General features: G+C 36.0%; 1 protein-coding gene across 7 annotated transcripts in view; it reads left to right on the plus strand.

The window, feature by feature from the left end:
* The first annotated feature begins 652 nt into the window (after positions 1-652).
* LOC118732608 overlaps positions 653-10,597 on the plus strand; it is a 69,730-nt gene continuing 59,785 nt past the window's right edge. For 2 of the 7 annotated variants that reach the window (XM_036461776.1, XM_036461741.1), the window contains exons 1-2: positions 653-870; positions 2,592-2,795. The gene's annotated coding sequence lies outside the window, so the exon portion shown is untranslated. Of the gene's footprint in view, positions 899-1,184; positions 1,480-2,591; positions 2,796-4,922; positions 5,297-10,597 lie in introns of those variants that run through there. The other 5 variants (XM_036461758.1, XM_036461748.1, XM_036461751.1 and 2 more) reach the window with 5 other exon arrangements.

A 10,597-nucleotide genomic window follows, 5' to 3' on the forward strand; every position in this document is an offset into this window, starting at 1 on the left:
TCGATATTGTTATAGATTTTTTTATAGGTTTTATATTCGATATTTTTATTGATGTTGCTATCGATATTGGTATCGATATTTTTATGGATTTTGTTATGGATTTTGTTATCGACTTTATAATCGATTTTGTTATCGACTTTGTTATCGATTTTGTAATCGATATTTTGATAGATTTTGTAATCGATTTTGTAATCAGTATTTTTAGCGATTTTGCTATCGATTTTGCTTTCGATATTTTTTCGATTTTGATATCAATATTTTCATCGATTTCTTTATCGATGTTTTTTTCGATTTTGCTACCGATATTATTATCGCTTTTGTTATCGATATTTTTTGCTTAGTGTGTGCTTTTGTTTTTTTACTTGGATATGCTCTTAACCATACCACGTATTCTACGTTTAAATTTAGCGGCTGTATCTCCGATACAGCCTGCAGGCCAAGACGAAGGCGCTGGACTGTTCCTTTTTTTTTTTTCTTGTATGGGAAGTGATGCAGTCTAATGTATGTACATACATATTTATACATATATGTATGAAGTTAATTCAAAATGTATGGGTCTACAATCTGGAAGGTAATCGCTGGCGTACTTTACATTCAACTCCCAGTCGGAGAGCTTATTCGCGCATATGTACAGGTAAGATACAGCCAGCAGACGCGCGCATTCCACTCCAGACGCTCGACGCGATACGTTGGCTCTTTCGCTGGGGCTTAGCACTTAAACTTTTCTTCTCTCCGTTTGTGTATGAGTTTCTGTTTGTTTATCATTTGGTTCATTCGTTATGATCGTTTCAATTCTCTGACTTTATTGTTATCTTGTCAGGAGTTTCGTATAAGTTACGATGGATTCAAGCGAGTTCGAGAATTTTGCGGGTACTAAGTTCTGTCGTCATGTATGTTTGTATGTGTTTTGTATGTGTTTGAAGCACGAAATCACTGCTTTTAATTGCAAATTATAATGTTCAACAAAAAACGATAATAAAAAATCTGAAGCTTATTGCGAGAGTGATATTTGTGGTGTTTGTTTATTTTTGGCTCAAAATAAAATACAAATCAGCCTTAAAAAGTGAATTACGGAAGTAATATATCATTATACGTACATAAATACTACATACATACGTATGTACATATGTATGTGCATATGTATGCATGTACAATTACAACTCGATACAAATGCAAGTACATAGTATGGCAGTACAATGTTTAATGACAAAGAAAAATAAAACTTTGGGAAGAATGTTGAAAAAACGCGAGCACGACGAGATCGAACAAACCGGTTTCCTTTGGATTCAACTTAGGCTTATGGTTTGTGTGGGAATTTGACCGCAAGCAAAGCTTAACAACTTCACAAAAACTCACAGAGACAAAAGTGAATGCCAAACAGGCAACAATACGAAAATATATGAAAGCGATGGGAAAGAAATTACCAAAAAAAAAAGAATGAACTCCGGCCGGGACAATAGGAGCCAAAAAGCCAGAACGGTATAGAACATAAATAAACATGGGCAAACTACGTATGTACATACATACATATGTACATAGATACATATGTACTTACATATATATATTTACATAAGTACCAAGCGTACTATAGTGAAACGTACAAACAGATACCTTTCTTCCCATGGCTTACTTCGTAAAGTGCTTACCTTTTTTCCGAGTGGGTATGCACATGGCTATACATATACGTATGCGAAGATGACAGGCGAGCTCTTACCAAATTTAAGTACCAATTTTTGTATTTTGGCTCACATAGCCGCCAGTTTTAGTGGTGCAAGTCATTTAACCGCCAACACGAAAGTTCGAGTGCCGCCAATGCTCGTCGCAAATATCTGTTTCATAAATACATACATGCATACCTACATATGTACATATGCACATTAGGGTGGTCCAAAAAGAGTAAAGTCGGAATTGTAATGCTCTCACCCCCTAGGATTGTTCTATATCGAAAAAAAGTATACCCCTACCTTGTTATTTTGAAATCAAAATATATTTAGAGGTCGCTCAAAGCGCTCAGTTTTCAAGCGCAAAGTTTTCCAAGTATTTTTATATGGGGGAAAAAAAACGTTTCAAGTGGTATGGAATTCTTGAAAATCAATTTTTTTCGATCGGAAAACTCTGGTTCTCTTCAGAAGACTTTCAATAACAATACCCAATTCTTTATTTTACCATTTTTTAATACACAAATTTTTTATTGGGTCCCCCATTGAATTTTGCATGGGTTTTGTGGGTTTTTGGCGGACCTATAAGTAATAGTTGCGATCAAAAAATTGTTAAATAAACAATTGAGTATTATTACTGGGAGTCTGCTGCAAAGAAACAGAGTTATCCGATAGAAAAATATTGAATTTTAAGAAGTCTATACCATTTCTACGAAAAGTTGTTTTTTCGCCATAGAAAATACCTGGAAAGCTTTGGGCGCTTTGAGCGACCTCTAAATATTATTTGATTTTAATATAAACAAATAGCGGTATATTTCTTCGGTATAGAACAATCCTTGGGGGTGAGAGCATACAAATTCCGACTTTACTTTTTCACGTGCATTTTTCCACCACCCTATTGTACATCCATATCTACATATTTATGCATGATAGTGTCGCTCAAGATGCATGGGAACAAAAAAAAGTAGCCTCTGGTCGTTTGTGTGGGTGTTGGTGAATTAGGGTAATTAAACGATATGCGGGACATGCATTTCCTGCAATGATTTTGAAAATAATGAAGTGTTACAAGCTCTTTTAATCGGCGAAAGCTGGCATAAGTGTAGCGGAGCTCATACATTAACCGTCACCCGGTCAATGGTAAGTTAATTTTTGGTTTTGTTAAAGGTCTGATTATGCATACTTCGCATAACTTCGCAGAACCATTTGTACCACTGCAATTGAAATATAACTAAAGAAAATATGAAGCAAAATCTAAACTCAACAGATCGCTAAGTAATTTCACAAGTTTCGCTAATTTCTGGATAATGGATTATGTACATAAAAAATTACCGTTTGAAATTTTTGCGAAGTTATGCGAAGAATGCATAATCGGACCATAAGCCTTTGGCAATTTTTTTAATAAAATAATTGGCAAATTGGTTGTTTTTAGAATATTTATTTTCCCAACTATAGATACTTCATTGTTGTATGTAAATCTGTCTATTGTAATTGGATATGCAATTTCGAAAGAGCGCATTACTTCTCGCATAATTTGTAAATAAATTTTTGTCATTTGAATGCAATCTAAATGCCTCTCTGTATTTCTCTAATCGATCAATTCTACTGTTGGCATCATCGCGAGCATCGAATAAGTTTGAAAAGGTCCCAAGCCTAGGAGAAATAATTAGTTTTCTTCTTTCCTAAATACTTCAAATTTTCAGACAAGTGCCCTTTTCGGAATTGCATATTTAGCTTTTCGAATCACGTCTCATCGGATAATTCCATAAAAAAGCAATTTATTTTTTTTTGATTTAAAATTGATCATTATTCATTTATTAGATCCTTAATAACTTCAAACATAATTAAAAACAATTGAATGAAAATATAAGATCGAATATTATAGAGAAAATACTGTTTTTTTAACCCTTAGCCACTCCCAAGCTTACAAAATCAGGAGCTAATACTGCCTCACCCAAAATAGCCCTATTAGTTTTTGGTGATTCCAAATTTATACATGGCTTCGCAGATCCACCTTCTTTTCGTGCTACTGAAAAGGTTTTATAATCTTAAAAAAAGTGGTGCCTTGATTATTGGGACTCTTTTCCATGGCTTGATGGTTTCAATCTCTCACCCTTACCCCGCGTTAGTTGAGAACTGAATCAAATACACTGAGATTACAATATTCGATAATGCATTTATCTGACCAATATGGCCTTAATTTCTTGTACATTAGGGTGGTCCAAACAGTAAAGTCGGAATTGTAATGCTCTCACCCCCTAGGATTTTTCCATATCGAAAAAAATTATTTTCCGCATACAAAATACGTGGAAAACTTTGGGAGCTTTGAGCGACCTCCAAATGTTTTTTTGATTTTAAATTAAAAAATAAGGGTATATTTTTTTCGGTATAGAACAATCCTAGGGGGTGAGAGCATAAAAATTCCAACTTTACTTTTTCACATGCATTTTTGGACCACCCTATTGTACGTGCGCCCAGCCAGCTCTTTGCCGCCGATCGTGATCAGCTCGGCAGGTCTTCTGTCGGCTCCAAGGACTTTTCTGTCCTTCAGTCTTGATCTAGTGGAGGGATGGGTCCCGGTCTTGAAACCGTTTGCATTCTGTCTTATTCTGATAGAACTCCCGGGCTGCGTTCGTGCCTGATAATAATTCAAGTTCTTCGCTCTCTCTTCATTCTTCCTCTTTAAAGTGTATCTCTCCTCCCTTGCTCTTTTTCTTAGTGTCACTCGAGTAACGTGTGGAACAAAGCTATTCAGCCCGATTCTGAATACTCCCAGAGAGTTTGTTCTACGGGAGTTTGTTTCTCCCGAGAAAGAAGTCCTCCAATAATTTACTCCCAGGAGGTAGCATTTTCCCCGAGAATTTGGGATGAGAAAATTCGAAATTCTCAAGAGCTGTTTGGCACTTCTTTGACGCCTCAACTCCGCCATTTAATATAAAAAATCCTTAGGGATTTTTATTCATGATAGGAGGAAAGAGAAAAGAGATAAAACTCCCAGGGAGTTCCTGTTCAGGATCGGCCTGATTATCTGTGGCTATTAGACAGTGAAGTTTTTATTGTTATGGTCTCATTCGACTAATCTGTTTGGTTTCCGGGTTAGAACGCTCGATCGGACACAAAAATGCGAGCCTGCATCACCAGCTGCTTCATAGTCATGGTTTGTAGGCTTGTTTGCGCAAACACATGTCTTTTGTTTTCTCCCTTATCGAACCCATTGCCGCTTCGACCTTTCCAAACGTTGGTAGTTCGTTCGGTTTCTCTGGTTCGGTGGCTGGTAGTAGTGATTCATTCGGCAAAACGCTTTTGTTAACACCGAGGCGTGCTCAGAGTCAACAAAACAAACCACTGACACAGTGCCAACAGTTTAACTAATTTCCAGCTTGGAAGAGGCACATGGCACAGCCAGCCGTTCCGTACACTGGTGGTGGTTTCATTTCCAGAATGAGCAGACGTCGAACGACCAGAAATCAGCCACATGCTCGCTTTGAACGACCGACTGACTGGCCGCTTCAGTTGTTAATGAGACAGAACGCGAAGCGGTTGTTATCAGCGTACGTGCGGTTCCAAGCTCAGCGAACAGTTTATTTACAGTGGAGGGCATTTGACTTCCCAATCCAATAAGAGCAATTTGATTACAAACGGTAACGGCGCAATTACGTGTGAAACACAAACACAGATATTCCCCCTCCCCCCCCACACACACACACACACACACGCGCACACGCTTGTCCATCTGGATGTACATGTGGTTTAGTATGTATGCATGAGTGTGAGTGAATGCATATCCGGCGAAGTATTCGGTTCGGTTGCGTATTTCTTTGTGTTCAAAGACCGGCAGATGTGCGTATGAATGAAAATGTAGTAAAAGCAAAAGCACAAAAACGAAGCAGCACTCAAATAGCGGCATACCCAAGAACGTGATGAGTAACAAACAGTTCGTGAGTTCGTGTACTCCCCGGTGAATGCAGTTTTATTAACAAATACAAAATACAAAACAAAAAAAAAGTTGAATACAAACAACCCAACAAACAACATTTGTAGTGGCGGCAAACATTAATTGTGTGGCATTGTGCAATCCAGCTGCCATTGAAGCGTCTAGGCAACTGGCTGGCTGACAAGCAGAAACTACGCTTGGTGGCGCAATCGTTTGACTTACTGTATTCGAGCGCGCGTCTCTGCCGTCCCGCCCCCTCCCACCCGGTGAAGTGTTGTTGTGCATATTATAATTGCTAATAAAATACAGTACATTATATGAAAAGTGCAAACAAGTAGAAATTAGAAAACAGGCGAAGACGAGTTGTGCTTTATTTAAAAGCTAAAAAAACAAAATAAAGAAATCGAAATTTGTTATTGTACAATGTTCACGCTCTTATGTAGCTATTTATTAGGCGGTGCAAGTGTTTAATTTCTTAAAAAAAACATCTACATACTTTTATTAATTTTACGAACATACACGTGTATGTATGTATGTAGCTGTTGCGAATTGCAATGTAAATACATATATTTTGTATTTGCCTGGTATTTCATTTTACAATGGCAATCAAAACATTTTGCCAGCGGTTACAATGGGTACTTATGTATACATATGATACGCATGTGCATATGTATGTATGTATGTATGAATGGACATTAGGGTGTCCAAGAACTTAAAGTAAAAACTTCTATTTTTGCGAAATTCGATTGTTTTTGCATTATTCGACATTCAGAATTTTAGCGATGGCATGCCTGGGTTAAACTCCTGCAGCATTTCCAAGATTTCCGCTGGATCCGATGACACCAAATCTCCTCCGTTATGGGATATCTCCGGCCTTAACAACTTTCAGTCGAACTTTTGTTTAGACTGAGCGTATTTTATCGACCGATGTTGCATTGCATGACTCCCAATTCGTTCGAATTATGTGAGAGTGAACTATTTCTACCGCATTTCTAGATCAGACAGAGGTGGATGCTTCTGTAAGCCATTTTTGAGGAGCGATTTTCGTTTTGTATTCTAATTTAGTTCTACCATTGGTGGGAAGGGGGTTCCTCCCCTGTAACAGGTTAAGGCTGAGCAGCCCTGAAGGTCATTCGATATTCGATGCACTTTATCAGCTCGCTTTAAGAAGGGTTTGAGCCGATCAATCCTCGGTTTAATTTCAAGTCGATGCCAAAAAAAAAATGTCTGGTGCACTCTAATGTGCTTGTACATACTATTTTTACATAACACTGCCGCGTTTACTTTGAGATTTATATCGAATTGGATTTTTAATAAAAAAAAAAAACACACACAGAGGGGCAACTTAATTAATAACTACAATTTATGCAATTAAGGTAGCCACATACATATGTACATATGTATCTTTGTTCGTATGGAATAGCAGCTTATGTCAAGAAGCTGGCTTTAGTATAATGCGGCATTCCCTTTATTCTTTAAACGACAAGGAATTTTTTGATGAAACTTAATAAGAATATGGACTCGCTAGTATCGGCTCGGCGCCAGTGATCGCAATCGTATGCTGCGAATGCCGCATTATACTAAAGGCAGCCTTTCGACATAAGCTATTGTTCCATACGAACACAAATATATAGTATGTATGTATGTATGTATGTGTGTATGTATGTATGTATCTACACATTTGCACACAAATCATGCAAGCCTAGTCCCAGTATTTAATATAGTACATATATGCATGTACTTACGAGTGTTTTTGCGTTTGCAAATGATATTAAAAAAAAATATTCTCGATTTTCTCTACAACCAGATTGCATATACAAATAAGTGATAAAGTGAAAGACAACAACTACAACAAACGCAAGTTATCCGAACGAAGTGTATTGCTATGCACTAGGTTGGTCCAAAAATCCATGTAAAAAAGTGAAGCCGGAATTTGTATGCTCTCACCCCCTTGGATTGTTCTATACCGAAAAATATATGTACTCATATTTTTATTTTTTTTTTGAAATAAAAAAATATTAAGAGGTCGGTCAAAGCGCTCAAAGTTTTCATGTATTTTATATGGGGGGAAAAACCACTTTTCGTGGAAATGGTATAGAATTCTTGAAAACCAATATTTTTCGATCGGAAAACCTTTTTCTCTTCACGGGATTCCCAATATAATATCCAATTATTTGTTTAAACATTTTTTCATAGTAATTATATTTTATAGGTCCGCCAAAACCCCTAGAAAATGCCAGAAAATGTAATGGTAGTATTAAAAGATGGTTAAATAAACAATTGGATATTGTTATTGGAAGTCTCCTGAAGAGAACCAGAGTTTTCCGATCGAAAAACATTGATTTTCAAGAATTCCACTACATTTAAACGAGAATTGGTTTTTCCCCATATAAATATACATTTTGATTTCCAAATAAAAAAAATAGGGGTATACTTTTCCTCGATATAGAACATTCCTAAGGGGTGAGAGCATTCAAATTCCGACTTTACTTCTTTAGGACCACCCTAATGTACACACCGTACGAACTTATGTACACATGTATGTACATATGTATATGTATATAAAAAAGTGCATAAATGCATGTACACACATATGTATGTACCTTTACTGTTTACATTTCCCTCACTCAAGTTGAGTGTTAATAAACTTGCCCATAGTGCTCACCTGAATAAGCAATTCTTACTTGGAGCATCAGACGCTAACTTTAGCAAAACACGTCACGATCGCGGTTATCATATCTGTGATTGGCCGCCAAAACCGCCCCGCCAGCCTTCTCACCCACCTTGGGGCTCTTTGCTGCTCCAGTATAAAAGCATACACTTTTAAATGTATCGACAATATCGTTATCGTCAAGGTAAATACATGCCGTTAAATGTACATATGTATGTATGTACGAATATTCACATACACATCTGAATAGGGCATGGACACATACAGTGTACTCCCCGTAATGTGAACATCGCGAAAAAAACAAATTCTTTCCACTAAGACTAACGTTTAGGACTGCCAATTAATGAGTTCAATACATTTTTTAAATACAATTCAATTTCAATTTATTGAGTCAATAGTCATACATACATGACCTTACAGACTAGATACACAATACAATGTCTTAAAAATAAATACACAAAAAATCAATTCATTATCCAAAGTGAGATATTAATATTTTCTTGAAATAAGTTATTAATTTCAATAAGAGTCCGTGTGATAGGACCCTTTAATAGTGGAATTAGCTTTAAAAGCATCAAAAGAAAATTATTATGGCGCCGTAGATTTTTTGTCGGAACGTTAAATTTTATAGATTCCAATAATAAATGGCAATCAATGTTTCCATTAGTAATACCATAAAGAAATGTAAATCCCGATATTATTCTTCTGCTTTGAAGAGTTTGCAATTCAATTAGTTTGGAAGGAAATGCCTTTTCTATAGCATCTACGGTCGGTTAAGACGCCTTCATAAGGTAATCTGAACTTTGCCCCCTGTGCGACACGCCTCAACCGTCTCCGAGCGGGACCAAAATTATAAGTGATATCTTCGGCTATAGTAGCACCGACGTAGGGGTTGAGGCTTAGAAAATCTGATGTAAAAATTTGCTTCCTACATTTAAGAACGACCCTAGTCTACATACTCAAAATTTTATTAGAAAACGATTAATAATGATAAATTGTCTCCCATTAAAAACAAATTAAAATATGCTTTCCATTCTCTGAGCTACGTACATACATAAGTTGCCGTCGTTTAATTTGAAAGCCGCTTTTAACTTCGCTCACGTTTCATACTGTTTTTTCTATGTATGGATACTGTAGTATACATACACATATGAGTTGTTAAATAAACATTCATTTGTTGAAACATGAAAGTAAAAGCTCGGTTTTAGTTTCAATAATCAAGCCAGGTGATTCGTTTCGCTTACGTATATGTAAGTAGATATGTACTTATTTACTTCAACAGTGTCATAACTCAAACAAATCATAAACCAAAATCTCTATTAGGGTCAAAAATTGCAGACCGAAGTTGTGGCCATCCACATCGTTTCAACTCTGCGGCTTAACAAGGAGAAAATAAAATACATAGCAAGCTTTAACGAAAAAAAATTGCAAATGATTGTTTTGAACAAGCCACATGTACGGATACTTACATAATTATATTTTATTTACATCTGTATTTATATTGTCATATTTATGAGTAAACTCTGTTTGCTTATATTTAATTAATCGCGACAGTGTGTAAATATACATATATGTAAATATGCGCATGCATACATATGTACGTACGCAAATGCGAAGCTTAAGCCATACTTTATATCACCGATGCAAACACCTACACATAAGCTTACATATCTACATACATATGTAATTACAAGTTCCTCGTTGTCGGATTTTAGATTAATTTTCTTAAATTTCTTCCATTGGTTGCGCTGCCTTGGTACATATATATATATATGTATACTCGCTGCTAAAAAAACACGAACCTAATTTTTTCGCTTGGGCTTTCACTACAAACAACACGAATACATATGTATATTTTTGCTAACGACAACAACAACAGGCTTACGTACTTTTCCAGTAAACCTTTAAATCTGAGTACTCTTACATATTTGCTTAGCTTTCACACTATTCGATTTTACAATATACATATACATATGTAACTAAATGTTCAAATATTCTCTAATAACATTTTTACATTTTAAAACGACACTTTTCTTCACAGATAAGAGGTTTTGCTTTAAAGCTACTTCATTTAAACAGCTAAAACCTTAAAATTTTGTGAGCTATCTGCTTATCAATCAAACAAATTCTTCTCGAAAAATCGTCAGGACAAATGCTCTGGAAGGTGGTTCTTCACTCATTGTTCAGAAATGAGATGTTGTGATGTATCTCTGATTTGGAGTAAGCGGCTCGCTAATATACATAGCTACTTCAAACTTGCACTTACTCTACTAGAATTGAATGGGCTTCAAGTTCGCTTTTAGTTTATATGTTATATGTAAATGTTTATTAAAAAAA

This window comes from Rhagoletis pomonella, unplaced genomic scaffold (genome assembly GCF_013731165.1).
Source record: "Rhagoletis pomonella isolate Grant_MI unplaced genomic scaffold, Rhpom_1.0 Rhpom_scaffold_00002, whole genome shotgun sequence".
In the NCBI taxonomy this organism is placed as follows: domain Eukaryota; kingdom Metazoa; phylum Arthropoda; class Insecta; order Diptera; family Tephritidae; genus Rhagoletis; species Rhagoletis pomonella.